The sequence below is a fragment of the Amphiprion ocellaris genome, chromosome 13 (assembly GCF_022539595.1).
Source record: "Amphiprion ocellaris isolate individual 3 ecotype Okinawa chromosome 13, ASM2253959v1, whole genome shotgun sequence".
In the NCBI taxonomy this organism is placed as follows: Eukaryota; Metazoa; Chordata; class Actinopteri; family Pomacentridae; genus Amphiprion; species Amphiprion ocellaris.
The window spans coordinates 4318136-4334220 of record NC_072778.1 but is presented as its reverse complement, the minus strand read 5'-3'; positions in this window follow the sequence as shown (position 1 = coordinate 4334220).

The following is a 16085-nucleotide window of genomic DNA, read 5'->3' as shown; positions in this document are numbered from 1 at the left end:
TGTTCACTTTTATATACAGTCTACGGATGGCACACAACATGTCTGAAAAATAAAGTTGGTGAAGTTAAACCTGCTGGTCAAAGGGAGCATAGGGACAGCAGTAAATGGCAGAAGAAGAAAAAAAGTCAGTTAATGTGAAAATAAATACTCATTTACTACAGTTAATTCACAACTCTGTGTATGTTTTATTGGCCAAGTTATAATAAAACACATTTCAGAAGGATCCCTTCAAATTACAACCCAGTGTTCCCATCTCAAAGTGAACCATTAAAAAAACATGTGAAGGTAGCTATTAGGACTTCTTTCCAGGTGAGCTATGTACTTGCCAAGCACGAAAAGCCACACAAGGAGCGAATAAAAGACACATTTTTGGGAGCAGCAGACTTATTTTTCAACTATTTCAATAATAAGAAAGACTGCAATATGTTCTACAGTCACAAGATGTTCCGAACTGGTGGCCGGTAATGTGAAGGCTCAGACTCTGTCTCCCTTCAGTTCCATGAATCACTCACAGCTATGCATTTTCATTAGCATGGTAGCTGGAGACACGTCCACAAAAGAAGGGAAAACTGAAGGGGAGGACGCTGACAACTCTTTGAAAGAGCTCTCTGGTGAAATGCTTAAAATGGGTCAAGTCAGGAATATCACAATGGAAATTGTGCACTCAACTGAAGAAGAGTGAAGCTGTCCACACTGAGCTACCGTTACACTGCGATGTGAGAATGGCTGAGTAGGTGGCTGCATCACTTCAAGGACTTGGCATCTGAGGTGGAGAGTCACGGTTTTCCATGCAGACAGAAACTCTGCGTGCTCCATTGAGCAAATTACGAGTGCCAGTGTTGAATCTGACAGACTTTCTATGTGCTCAGGACCTGGATGTGAGCGATACTGCTTGTAAAATGGCACACTTCTATTAATGGACACTTCAGCTTTGGAAAAAGAGAGGATAAACCTGCAGTAGGACTCATCTAAAAGTCAGAGTTGGAGACCAACAGTTTGATGCTCAGCTGGACAACAGAAAGCAGCCTTGGATAAGAAACTGTAAAATACAACTAATTTTTGCTTTCACTTAGATGTGCAAATCAGCCTCCTATATATAAACACCTTTACAACTGAATGCATTTAGCTCTGACCAGTTTATGAAGAACCAGCTAAAAAGTCACAATCTAAAGCTTAACCAAGCTGGACATCAGCAGCATCATCACCGTCATCTCTCAGAGATCTTTGCAGTATCACCATTTTCTGGTAAAATGGTGTGTTACAGATCTTCTCACCTGTTGCACAAATATAGCTATTAAAAGACAGATAGCAAGCTTATTTTCAACTTGCATGAGGACAAATTTTTCATTGAAGTTGAGACATCTTCAGTGGAATCTTCTACAATTCCTGATTTCAGTTTGCACCAACACTGTGAATTCATGTCCAATGTTGGCCATTTACACTATCATTCAAAAGCTTGGGGTCACTTAGAAATGTCCTCATTTTTGAAAGAAAAGCTGTTTTTTTCAATAAAGATCATTTTAAATTAATCAGAAATACAGCCTAGACATTGTTAATGTGGGAAATGACTATTCTATCTGGAAACGGCTGATTTTTAATGGAAAATGGAATATCTATATAGGGGTACAGAGGAACATTTCCAGCAACCATCACTCCAGCCTCCTCCTTTGCTGGTTGTCTTACAAGAAAAATACCAAATGCTGCAAAAAGAAAGCTAGTGCCATCATCATTACAGAATGTTCAAGCAGGGAGAACAGTGAAGCTTGTTATGAGGTTGCAGGATAAACTCTTTTTTCTGCAGTGACTCTGCATCTCTGTCTCTTTCTCTCAGACACTGCAGCTGATTTCTGTATACCTCATCCTTAATAACCATTAACAAGATACTAAAAAAGCATCAAAAACCAATCAAGTAATTCTTTTTGACCGAGTTAATTTGATAATTTAGTCGACGGGGGACTTCATGAAGGCAGACCGACGCCCGTGTAAGTGAATTTAAACGCCAGTCAGCAGAATTACTTTTACCGGTTGTGCTTCTAAAGATAGATTTGATTTACTAATATTTCTGTGCAGTTTTCTGACTGATATCATTTTACCTCTTTACTCTGTCGGTTTGTGAACATTTATGATTTAGATCCCTATGTTAGCGTCATAGTGGTGGGTTTCAGGAGATCTGTGGTCTGACTGTGACATTTACAAAATAAAATTGGAACTAAAAGGCCTGTGTCATCTGTGCGTCATATTTGGAGGATGATGCAGAACAACTTAAAAAGAACACATCGTTTTATCTGTTTCTGAGCATAAAATACTGCAAAAACTGACTAATATTCTTACCAGGGACTACAAAACTTCTCAGCTTTACCTTCTTTGCTTTATATTTTAATAAGTTTAAATAAAAATAAAGTTACTGCTGTTGTCAGGTGTTAGGAACACTGAACATTTTAATCATTCAGGCAGCAGGATAACACAAATATAGACCTTTAATATGCTGTTTAAAGAGTTAGTTGGTTTGTTAAAGTTGTATTTTGTTCAACACAGTTCTATATTCACTGCTGCTTTTTCAAACACAACAATCATGTTCGTATTTAATGGAAATCCTCCTTTGTTTTATGGTAAATCATGATGTCCATGTCCATGTCCATGATGTTGTGTTTGTGCAATATTAGTGCATTTTTCAGGAGAGTTATTTGGTGAGAAATATGTTTGAACAACATGAACCTACAGACACATGACAACTGCTCTTGGAACATCAATACAGAATCAGAATCAGTTTTACTGTCATTATGCAATGTATAATGAAAGTGACTTTTCACATATTCAAATGGCAGACTGGACGTATATATATATATATATATATATATATATATATATATATATATATATATATATATATATATATATATATATATATACATATATATATATATATACATATATATATATATATATATATATATATATATATATATATATATATATATATATATATATATATATATATATATATATATATTCCACAGTGAAACCTCTGATTTCCACATTTTCAATACTTTTGGGAAATTTTTGAATATTTTTTGGTGGAAAAAAGAAATGTTAAAAAATATATTTCTTTAAGAACATTCACAGCAAAATCAACCAAAATCCAGCAAATTTCGCTAGATTTTGGTTGATTTTTTTTGTGTGTGAATGTTCTTAAAGAAAACATTAGAAGTTTTACTGATATATATGTAATCACTTTAGATATTTTAAGGATTTTTTGGGGAAGATTTTTAGTCATTTTTTGAAAATATTTACAAGAATTTTCTTGCCAAATTTGGAGTTTTTTTTTTTTTTTTTTTTTTTTTTTTAATAAAACTTTTAAGGGAAACTTTTAAGGAATTATTGGAATTTTCTTCCTGGGGGTATTGCAAATTTTCAGAGTTTTGTAGAATTTTTTTGCAGAATTTTAGATTTTTTTCAGACAAGGAAACAATATATTTTGGTGCCTGTAAATAAAGACAACAAGAAGGTTAAGGTAGCTTTCAAAGATTATACAGGGTGGGCCATAAGTTTCCATACATAAGAAAATGCATAATGTATATTTTTTTTGTGTTTCAGATTCCCTAGAAAATGTGTTTGACACTATCTTTGGGAGCACTTGAACGCCAGATACGAGATACGAGACATCAATCATCTCAAGGAAGGAATCACCAACGCCGTTACAAGCGTAACTTCAACTGTGCTAATGCAAGTTCATCAGCAGTGGAAAACACATATTACTATGTGTTTTTAAAACAACGGTAATCATATAGAGCACATTATATAAATAAAAATGGTTGTCCAACATAAAATGTTTATATTTCCTATATATGGAAACTTATGGCCCACCCTGTAGATGAAACCCGTATTAGTTCTGGCACAATAAAGCTGATCATCGGCTCATCAGCTCCTCATGACCAGAGGCTTAATGCACCAACGGTCCCACCCAGGGCTCCAGAATGGAGCCAAATGTTTGAGAGCATTTGTGCAAGTAAATCATAAAGTTGTTTTGGTGTCGCTGTAACTAGCGTATGTTTAATGTGTTAGCTTTATTGGTGAAAAGTAATGTGTGAAAAGCTATACTGGTGCAACTGAAATTGTATATAACATGCAGTATAAATGCAATTCAGTGAGAAAAGAGGCCCCTCACGTATTTACTGGAGAAAGTGGATGTCAGAATCCTTTTAAGGGTCTGTTAGTCATAATAGTCAATGAACCATTATAGACTTTTTTTCACAGCAGCCATTAAATAGTGGGTAAACACAGGTGTTGCTAATGACATTATGGAGGTTCTGTTGTATTTAGACACAGAGCTCTTATTAATGTGATTAGAAACACCTGTGTCAGGCCACAGTTTCCTGCCAAAAATGGCTGCTGTGAATCAAAAACTGATTATAATTAAGGTAACAAACAGCAAAACTGCTGCAGTGCTTAACTAGCTGTAAATGAATAAAAAGCGTGAAGTATTTACAGTCAACAAGTTTGTGTTTGTGCATAGTGTAGCAGGTAATTTGTGGCACAAATCATTTCACATAAATGAACATTAGCCCACACGCAACTTCTAACACTCTTGTAACGTCAACATAGAGACTGGTTCTTACCTCCTTTCTGGTTTCCCTAAATAGAAAAGAGTCTATTTAGTCCTTCTCGTTGAGACTGGCCAAGTCGGCACGACAGTGGTGAATTTCTGTGTTCCTCACTCATTATTTCTGTTCCACCATTCTTGTCTCATTATGCTCCAGTCTGCCACGCTGAGAAGAATATGCCAAATCAAAATCTGTAAATTTCTGGAGTTCTTCATCCATTCTGTTTTCTGTTGGGTACATTTTTAGTTTCTATAATAAACTAACTTATTTAATTATTACAGTCAAGGCCCTACAGTGCTATTTATAATGTGATTTTGTCTAATGAAAATATCATAAGACAAGATTCAGATTAAAATAAGATTAAGTCTCTATTGTCACTGCACAGATTACAATGAAAATCAGACTTTTGTTCAATTTATTCAATATTATGTATTAGATAAAGTTATCTGACTAATTTAAAAAGTACAGTTAAGACCCTGCATTTTTTTTTTACAAAATTTTAGATTACTAATTGAAATATTATAGATAAGACCCTAAAATATGGCATGAAATACCAATTATCTTGTCAAATGCAGATCTGATGTGTCCATGCATTCCACTCACCTGAACTATGTGCACTATTTTTTTTGTGTGTGTGTGTTGTCCTCAATCCACATTTCCAGCTCCAGTAGAAAGACCATCATATTGTAGCCTAACTACCCAAAAACAAGGTGCATTAGAAGCTGGAAAGAGGTGCAGAGAGAACGCAACCAACTTTCATCTTCCCTGATGTCCCCAAATGTTCGCAGGCTGGCTGGATCTCTGCTGTAATGGATTTCCTCGGATGAGCTTTTCTGCCTTGCCATTTTTGGTTCCATTTCTCAGAATCATGATATGTAAGCCTGTTTCTCTGTGACCCTATTTCATTTCCAGTAAATGTGGCATCGAGGTGGCTATACGGACTTGGTTAGATGTTAGCTGGATGTGATTGTCCGCTGGTAATGAGTTAATGTGGTCTGTATGTATCATTTACTACAATCACAATTCACTGTTTGCAGTCTTAATGAACTAATGAGTTTTTCTTCCTATTATGCCCTTCTGTACCCCCACTGGTCTTGCAGAACAGAAGAAAAACCAAAGGATTCTTGTATTTATCAACTTGCTCTTGCTGCTGGAGCTTTTTTGCTCTTCATCCATATATATTACCTTAAGGTATTTATTGAAATAAAACTCACTTCCTACAAACTCTGCAGTCGGTTTCTGCTTTATATTGTGGTAAATAATACTTTCACCTCCCTTGCATGAGTTTTATTTTTAAGACATAATGTCACAGTGTGTGTCTTCTGACCTTCCAGCTCTGGCTCAATGATAAGTTTATTTATAGCCTGTGCACAACTTTTGGCAGCTTATGGGAATAATCAGTTTTTCCTCCCCCAAGCATTTTCACAGCACTGCAAGGTTTCAGCGTGCACAGGATGCTTGTAGAATATATTTTCATATCACTAATGTGACATTAGGCTATTTTCTTGAACATAATATTGTTGCTTTCGGCAACAAATCAGCCCCCTGGCAGAATGATAAAACAAAGTCAGCATTAGAGCGTGTATCTGAACAAACTGAGCTCCAGTAAAGAAGAAATCTACCTGAGGGCATTTGAACTACAAAACACTACACTACAGCCATTACAAGTACAGAAATGTATCAGATAAATGCAGAAGCACAACTAGCTATCATGAGTTAAAAGATATTTGAACAGGTATAAATGAATTAAAGAAGTAAAATCTTTAAATTTGGACCCCATTAATTAAACCAAGTCATTCTGATACTAAAAATATATAATAAGCATTATATGAGGTGTACTGGTAGATGAAAGGTATTTTACAAAGTATAAATGACTGATTGCATGGACAAAAATCTTTAAAATAAGCTCAATAATTTAATTGAAGTCATTCTGAGTCATAAATAACTGGTGAAAAGAGCTTGTTTGATAAAAGCTGAGGGCATAGAGGCAATAAAACGTAAGAATCATTGAAAAACATTTCCCTATTTTAAATATAATTCATCTGTAAACCATTTAGTTGAAGTCTTATTTCCAAATACACAGAAAGAAATTATACATCCTAAACTCATAACATAAATATCCTAAACAAGACCAGTACTGTCACACGAAAGTCATGCATGACTTTGCTAGAAACAACAAGTACTTCTTGGTCACAACTGTGATTATTTGGTACCATGAGTTTCCCAGAGACATCAGCTTGGACATATAGCTATGGGTATTATATTATATAACTATTATGTAGCACTTGCAAATGGAAATAGGCTACCATTAGGTGGGCTAAGGGCTAGGCTGTGAAAAGGTTCGGCTCTGGGAGCTGTGTGAAAATTATTGACAAAACACAGAAATTAGTTTACCGGTAATGTATTAAAAATAATCAACAGAAAATACTTGAATGTATCAAGGCAAAACAATAATCAAAATAATAATACAAAAATACAAAACAATAACAGAAAATCAGAAAGTCAAACCATCACCTATCCTTCAATCAATCCAAATCAGAATAAGCAGCTTCACTTTCAACAATTTAAAGTGACTATGTTCTTAGTTCAATATCAATAGTCCACTGACAATTCATGGTTGAAGTGAAAGATAAGCTGATTCATAAAACAATTCCAACAATTCCCAACAAATCCTACCACACCATTCTGGAAGGGATGAAGCTGTGGGGCTTTAGACCTGCCAATGAGTGGGGTGGGTGAAGGGGTGAAACGTGTCAGATGGTTTTCCAGTTTGGTCCAGGGTAGCTCGCCATCAGTTCAAGCCAATATTCAATGTTCAGGTGGGTGGCATCCAGAAATCCAAAAGCAGTTGAAGGTTTCCTCTTTGATGCCGTGATATCCAGGTTTCCAGGCTTGTGAAAAGTGAATGGTTTCCAGAGATGAGTGATGTAGGGTGATCCTGTTGTTCAAGTGACTGTGTGTGACTGAATGAAGTTGATGGGCTTCAAACAAAGGAACAGGGGTGGATTCCAGGTGGAGGAGAGCCTGCCAGTGATTGGCTCAGGTGTTGAGAGTGACTGTGAGGAGGTCCACTAATATGGAAGTGACTGACAGTGACTGATTGTGACTGATTGTGACTGGCAGGTGTCTGTTCATGTTGGGATTCCTGATGGCCAACAATGAACTATTCCAGACTGAATGCTACAATTGGAGCAGCTAAAAGCAGCAGTAAAAGACTGTACAGCTACAAATATTGAATTAAGAAGCTGCACAGGCAACCTCACAGCAGTTAATTAACTTATGATGGCAACACTTAAGATGTGATATTTGATACAGCATGTAATTATGACTGAGCTGCTCTCCATATTAAAGCCATTCATGCATACCAAGCTTAGATGGAAAACGGTGGAACAAAGCTTTCTCAAGTGCAATGCATGACTGTGTGTTATATTGAGAGAAACATCAGAGCCATGGGTCTGTCCTACATGAGCCAAACAGGTTAATGTACTCACTCTCCATTTACACCATGTTTTGCTTCATAGCATGAAACAGTTGTTTAAAATGATAACAAGACATTTAAATCATAAAGATGGTCGGTTTCCTTTTTTCAGTGTTTAAACCTGGAATTTGTGTGGAACAGCTGACTTGTCAGGTGTATAAAAAAACACAACATTACCAGTTATTATATATATTATTATTAGCAACTATCTATCTACATACAAAGCAACAATGATAGTTTCTGCTGCTGTACGCTGCATTTATTTATCAAAGTCAGAGGAAAGAGTCCAGCTGTGGGCAACAAACAAGACTTCAGGAGGAGTATTAATGTTTCTGCAACATCCAGAATCTCGACACACTGAAAAACATCACTGTAAGATCCAGATGTGAACTCATTTAAGGCTTGTCTGAGTCATATTAAGACTCAAAGCTGTGCCGCTGATTCAAAAACTTTGATATTCAATGCAGAACTCATCAAATTTCTGCTCCTCGAAGCTAATGAAATTAAGTGGAACTTAACGTGGAACATCAGAGGGAGAATATTTTTGTTGCACATTACAGGACACACACAGTGCCTATTTTACTGTCCAAAAGAGAGTGATTCATCATTAAAAAAATAATTAAAAAAATTGTCATCATATTTCATAAATATTTGAACTGATATGTTCATTTAAGCTAATTAAAAGCACAATAAATAAGATAAATAAGGTGCACACAGGTGAGCTCCAGATATCAACTTTTATGTATTTTGCTTGTTTTACTTCTCCCTCATATCCTGCCTACATGCTACAGCTTCTTTAAACATGCAGTTGGTGCACCTGAACGCATCATCAGTGATGTTTTCTGGGCTCATCAGGTGTTTCGGCTCTTTTAACATCAAACTCCTTCACCCTGGCGACCCAGTCTGGGTAGATCAAGCCCCAGTCTATGTCCAGGTGGCACACCGCCACCCACGGGTGTCTATTACATAATCTGTTGAGATGTCTGTCAGAATTCAGCTGTTAATTTGACTCAGACAGATGTGAAACACATTAGATTACTGTCTGAAATAATAATTCAGGTTTCTGTTGGTCAAACATGCAGTACAACGCAGCCTGTGGTAGTCTCCTAGTCTGTAGATCATTTGGAGTAGAATTTATTTATGGTAGATTTACATTGGAAGGAAAAATTATTGTTTTGTCATACAGGATCTCAGGTTCATTTGGGCATATTTCAAATGCATAACTGCAAAACAATAAAGTAACAGAGCCCAAATATCAATGACAAGCTTTAACTTGTTTTGGTGAATTTGCACTTTTATGGGAACAAACCAACCAGTATCATAAAAAAAAAAAAAAAAAAGGATACATATTCATTGCACATAGATTTTTCTTGCTTGGCAAAATGTGACCACTTGTCTATAAAGTATAGGTAAGAAATAAAGTGTGCTTCATACATAATTGCAGTACAGTCAGAATTTCTTTACTGTGGCATTTTAACTTTAGTTTGAGGACATGAAAGCAACCTCTCTGCAGCTGCAGCGATCAATAAGAACGACATCAAAGTATCTGTTCTTATTAATGGTTTATTTAAGCAGGTCAGAAACAACAGGACAACAGGAGAGAATATAAAAAGACAGAACATGATATCAGTGGACTAACTGGTGGCATTAACAATGTCTGAGGCGTCATGTCCTAGCAACAGGATGCTGGAACTTATTCACGTACACTTTTGTTAGTTTGATTAATCAAATCTATGTTTAAATATGAGCTGTGGAAAGGTTGTATTCAGATGACAGAAGGGACACAAGATGAGAAGAAAAAGGCAAAATACAGAACACAATTAAAGCTGCAAGCAGCGTTGAACAGGCCCTCACACTCCCACGCATGTCAGTCGCAGCACCAAGCGACTTTTTTGTGATGCTGAATGTGCCTGCCAAATTTTACACGTCTAGGTGAAATGTACTTCCAAAGCTAATTTGTTGAAAGTTTGTAGGGGGCGCTACGGAGGCCACTGTGCCACTTGCAGTCCCAAGACGCATATAGTTTATTTCGTTTAGCCGACTGTGATATGTATACCAATTTCCGTGGGTTTTTGAGCATTCCATACCAAACTTTCCAACAGTAGTGTGTGTCTTGTTTTTTTTTATTTTAATCCAAAGTGAAATTTGGTGGCAAAAGTGAGATTTAAATTTATTAGGACAATTTAGAGTTAGTACCTGTGCAGCGAAACCATGGTGGAAATGAGTTTCAGTTATTTTCATTAAAAAATGACACTCACACATTTACTTATTTTTTTTTACTTTACTCTCTGCTCCTCTTTTCCATCTACCAGAGACTCACAGGTTCAGCCACTTTGTCAGTGTGCTGCTGCTGAAAATGAAATTCATATCTGTGACCTGGCTGTGACTTCCTCTGAAACAGACTTTTAGCTGATGCAGACCACGAGCGAACCTTCGGCTCTCTGTGGTCCACATCAGTGGAACAGGCTTCAAACACCGCAGCTTTCAAACTGGGCCACATTTAATTCCCAACAGTTAAATCAGCCGCGCATCATTTCAAACCAGTGCTTTTAAGACATGTTTAAACGTTGAATGAATCCCCGTTGATGACCCTGGAGAACAAGTGGGCAGCAGGCAGGATGAATATTTCAACAAAGGTAATTTCTCCCTTTTGGTTGATTAATTTTCTTGCAACCTGGTTAGAAATGGATGAACAGTAGTTAAACCTGAAACAAAGGCACTTTCTTTTAACACCTCCTAAGAGTAAGTGTCTAGTGTAGAGATCAATAAAGAGAAGGGCAGTTCATGCTTGAAAACCATCTAATGTGGTCAGATTAAAACTATTCTGCATAAAGGAGCGGACCAACATTCCTCCTTGGTGATGTAAAAGACTGATCACAAACATTTAACTGCAGTTGTTGCTGCCAAGGGACCAACCAGTTATTAGGTTTAGGGGAACAATTACTTTTTTGCAGGGGTGATACAGGCTTTCAATGAATCTTTATTAAATCATCATTTAAAAACTGCATTTTGTGTTTTGCGGGTTATTTCAGTCTAATAATCAATAAAATGAATATTAGTTTGATGATGTGGGACATTTAAGTGTGAGAAATATGCAAAAATAAAAGATTTCTGTTGGGGGGCAAATACTTTATCACTGCACAAACTGATATAATGGAATTCCGTATAAATAACATGCAACTTCTAACACTTTTCGCATATCATTTAAACGCATTTTAAGCTTTCCATGTGTCAGTTTGTGGCAACTACACGGCAGTTAAATGCCAAATGTAGTAAGTGCATTCCAGTAACGCACCATGTAATGCAAAATGACGTACCACAACCGCTGATTTCTATCAAAACTGACAGAGAAGTTAGAAGCGAATGGATTAATTTCCTAATTGTGTTTTAATATTTGGCTCCTGCCCACCATTAGCATCATTAGCAGCTGACGTAACAGTTTTAAGTGAATGAACATGACGCTTGCACGTTTGACTTTTTGTGAAAGAACCAAACATTCTGTGATGTCCTTGTCATTTTGCCTGATGATTGAACCGATTCCGATCCAAGCTGTGGAAGCTGCGAGACATGTCCTCTGGGTAGATGAATGGGATTTTATCACCCACTTTGCATCTCTACAGGCTGAGTGAAAATGTTGTCCTGCTGGTGATGCGAGAGGAAACTTTAGGATATCACAGTCTGTAGGATTCCATGGAGAGTTGAACTAAATGTCATGGCAACAAAATAGTTGGAAAGTATTGTTAATAAATACACAAATAAAGCTTCTGGTCATCTATCCATTCATCCATTGTCTTCCACTTATCCAGGCCAGGTCACGGAGGCAGCAGATGAAGCAGGTCATTCCAGACGTCCCTCCCCCCAGCAACACTTTCCAGCTCTTCCTGGGGGATCCCGAGGCGTTCCCAGGCCAGACGAGATACATAATCCCTCCAGTGGGTTCTGGGTCTGCCCCGGTGTCTCCTCCCAGGCAGACGTGTTCAGAAAACCTCCAAAGGAAATCTTCCTGGAGGCATTTAAATTAGATGCCCAAACCACCTCAAGTGGCTCCTTTCGACGCAAAGGAGCAGCGGCTCTACTTCGAGCTCCTTCTGGATGTCTGAGCTTCTCCCCCTATCTCTAAGGCTGAGCCCAGCCATCCTACAGAGGAAGCTCATTTCAGCCGCTTGTATCCATCATCTTGTTCTTTCGGTCACTACCCAGAGCTCATGACCATAGGTGAGGGTTGGAACGTAGATGGAGGGTAAATTGAGAGCTTCGCCTTGCGGCTCAGTTCCCTCTTCACCATGATGGTTCGGTACAACGCCCACATTACTGCTGACACCACACCAATCTGCCTGTCCATCTCCTGCTCCATTTTCCCATCATTTGTGAACAAGATCCCGAGATACTTGAACTCCTTTGCTTGGGGAAGCAACTCCCCCCAACCCAGAGGGAGCAATCCACCGGTTTCCGGCAGAGAACCATGGCCTCGGACTTGGAGGTGCTTTTAGTCAGCAGGATTTATTCTTTGAAAATCAAGAACATCTGTACCAAATTTTGCATTCATCCAGCCAGCAGTTGTTGAGATTTAGGGACCAACAACCAACAGACAGACTATTAATGGAGTCGCTAACATGGCTACCAAAAAAAAAAGAAGCTGTTCTTTTTCCCTCAGACTGAAGTTGCTGATGAAAGATTTAAAAGGCTATTATGTTTAATTTAAAAACCAAAATCAGACACATATTTTATCAGTCAGGCAGTTTGGCAGGGATTCTGAGCAAACAGTAAAAAAACGTCTGTTTTCACGTCAATTCATCAGATGTCTTTTTTTTTCACAACTCGGCCAGTGACCCCGATGAAGATGTTGTGTAACGTGGGCTTCTGCGTCTTTCTACTGCAATTTCAGCAAGCCGGCCTGTGTTTTTCTAAGCGAAAACACCATTTGTAATAATTTGTAGCCGTGTCTGGGAATCCGAGTGAGGCCAGCAGTTGTGTTTTTGTGGAGGCAGCGAGGAGCTGGCAGCGACCGGCAGCATCAGACAGGAGCAGCCAGCTTTGATTGTCACTGCAGAGGTCCGTATCGCTTTCTCTTTCAGGGTTCTCTCTAATTCCCTTTCTCTTTTCATCCTGTCTCTCTCAGTCTGCCTTTTGTTTTCTTCCCCTTTTTTTTTGCTCTTTCTCCTCCTCTCTTGTTTTTGTTCTTATCTCCACTTCATTTCTGATTCTGTGTTCTATCTATACTGTTTTGTATATATATATATATATATCACTTTCACAATGATTCACTGACATTTTCCTGCTGCCAGAAGCTTTAACAGCTTTAATACATATATTTCTGCCATATCAAAAGAATGCATAAAACATTTTTGGGGGTTCAAGTAAAGTCACCTTGACAGACTTATATATTGCTTTTCCTCCTTTGTTATCAGGATTTTTCCATAAAATTACATTTAAACTTTCTGTGTGAAGCAGCGTTTTCTATTTATTTTGCACTGCAACAAAAGAAAAGTGATGGTGAAAGGACTGCAAGGCCAATGGGAGAGTAGGTTTCAAATAGTTTGGCCTGTGGAGCAATGGCAAAATTGCTCATATTTATTCATAGTTTTTGTAAGCATATACTGATGTTTTAAAGCAGAAATCCCACTTCTTTTCCATTGTTTGCACTTCAAGAGCAATTGGATGAGAGATTAGAACAAATTCATCCTGAATGGACATGCGAAGGAAAGTTGGCGTAAGGTTTTCAGTTCACAGAGCACTAAGCAACAGCATGACAGCATCATGTTGCCATGTACATGCATTGTTTTAAAGTTTTCCTGTGTATTTTTTGGCAATTCAAACTTAGATTCAAAAGTTTTCTTTTGTGGAATTATTTAGGAGCACAGTTTGCTCACACTTGGCCAAAAATGACATTTAAATTGAGTTAAAATTCTGCAGCGCAGTGAGCAGCTTTTTGTGTTCTAACTTATGGTTTCAGTGTTGGCGACAGGACCATGGGCTCTGAGCCTGATGCTGGGCAGCATCCATTTCTGCTCAGCGTCTCAGACTCCACAGAGACACTCTCTCTGTCAGTTTATGTCTTCGTTTCAGGGCCAAATAATCTTCTAATTTACTTGGTATTATGGTTTAACCATGATCCCTCTCTCACGTTGTTTTTCATTCTGGTTTTTAGCCTTCTTTGTCTAGTTTTCTATCGCCTTCTGCTCAGTTCGCCCTCTTATATCAATACCAATATTGCAACATGACAACAGCTGCTGCACTCGCCACATGGTGCTCCTTCTTTCCACTGCAACTGTTATGGATATAAAGTGTGTGCAGCAGCATCTGACAGGATTTGCTGCTGTCTTATCTTTTTTTTCACTGTTTCTCAACTCTGTGATGATGCAGCTTTCAATGAAGTGCAACTTTTACCTTTATTGTTGTATCATCAACAGCTCAGCTTTGATGCTGTCGACTGTAATGTCAGTAATTAATAGATGCAAAAAAATGCAAAATGATGGAAAAATGCCTCCAAACATGCAATGTAAACACTACATAACATAGCATGTCTATCCACAATGTATGTAACATTGTGGATAGACAATTTAAAAAGTGAGGATTAAAGGTGATGTAAGAAGTTAAAATTGTCAGTTACAAGTTACTATCAATCTAAAACACATGAACCGCAACTACTGACTATCTGACAATGGCGGTCAATCATATAATAGCTCTTGTTAACTGCATTTGGATCTACTTTCATGGCCTTTTTCACCTCATTATCATGTTATCTGATTAATGCAACTTCCCTGCAGTACAGGCAGCAGTCGGGAACATTCTCGGGCCTTGTTATCCAACGGTGGACGGCAGCGGTGATGCAAGTCTCCTTCCAGCGGCTGGTTAACTCGGTCAGTAATGAGCAGATTAAATCTGAGAGGTCATGAGCCATGCTAAAATTTTCTCTTTCTGCCAAGCAAGAATGTTGTTGTGTAGGAAATCAGCCGTGCTTCATGCTGACCGAACGATGTCAAGCGGCAACTCTTTTTCCCCGAAACAGACACAGCAAACATTCTCTTGATGGTTTTACTGATTTAAAATTGCACCTTTTTCAGTCCACAGTTAACATTATTATTTGGTAATAAGAGCCAATGTTGAGGCGGATCATCACTTTACATTTAGGAACAATTTAAATGTGACCAAAATACTGTCTGAAGGTGTAAAATTGCTATTGCGGAGTGAAGCCTTTCATTTGAACCCCATGGTTTGTCTCTTTCAGGGCAATAAGCTGAGCTCCTGTGTTCACCACAACTGTCTGTTCAGCCACAAAAAGCAGATTCCTGCTGTTACTGTCTGACAGATAATGTGTTTGCTCTGCGCCCTACAGAGGAAAGTACAGTCCCCCAGAGCTGCACTCAACCTGTAACACAACGGCCATCCTGACTGTCAGTCATTTACTGTTGCTCATTATTCACCTGCCTTTCATCCTGTAAAGTCAGGTTAGCCAAAGACAAATATGAATATTGCAAAATTTCAAGTGAAACTCGAGTAAACAACTAAATAGTAATAAACAATTACAACCAGGGTGTTTCTGTAGACAAAGGCAGGCTTTTCATAAAGCATTTAAAACTCTACGAGTCCTGATGGTAAATTTAGCGCCACTAAATCATCATAAGTCTGATCATTCTTACCAGTATTTTCTTATTTAGTTTTGCCTTTGAGTATCTGTGGCCTAATACACACCATGTCATGCTTCTCTCCAATTCAGCCGGACCACTCAGAGATGATCAGATAAGGGGCAGTGTAGCTTAGATTTGGACTGACCCTCCCGACTGATCACCATCTCCTAAGGGGTCTGCAGACTGTAGAATATAAGCTGTTTTATATAGAGATTTATATAGAGCCTTGAGCCAAATACGTGCGAATGAGAAACCGCTAATGTAAGAGTAGGTTACTTTAAAAAGCACATTAGTCTCCTGCAGATGAAGAGAGTATTCAATAAAAAAGCTATTTTAATTACTTGTTTTTTAAGTTTTTACCAGTTACTGTTTTCTCGT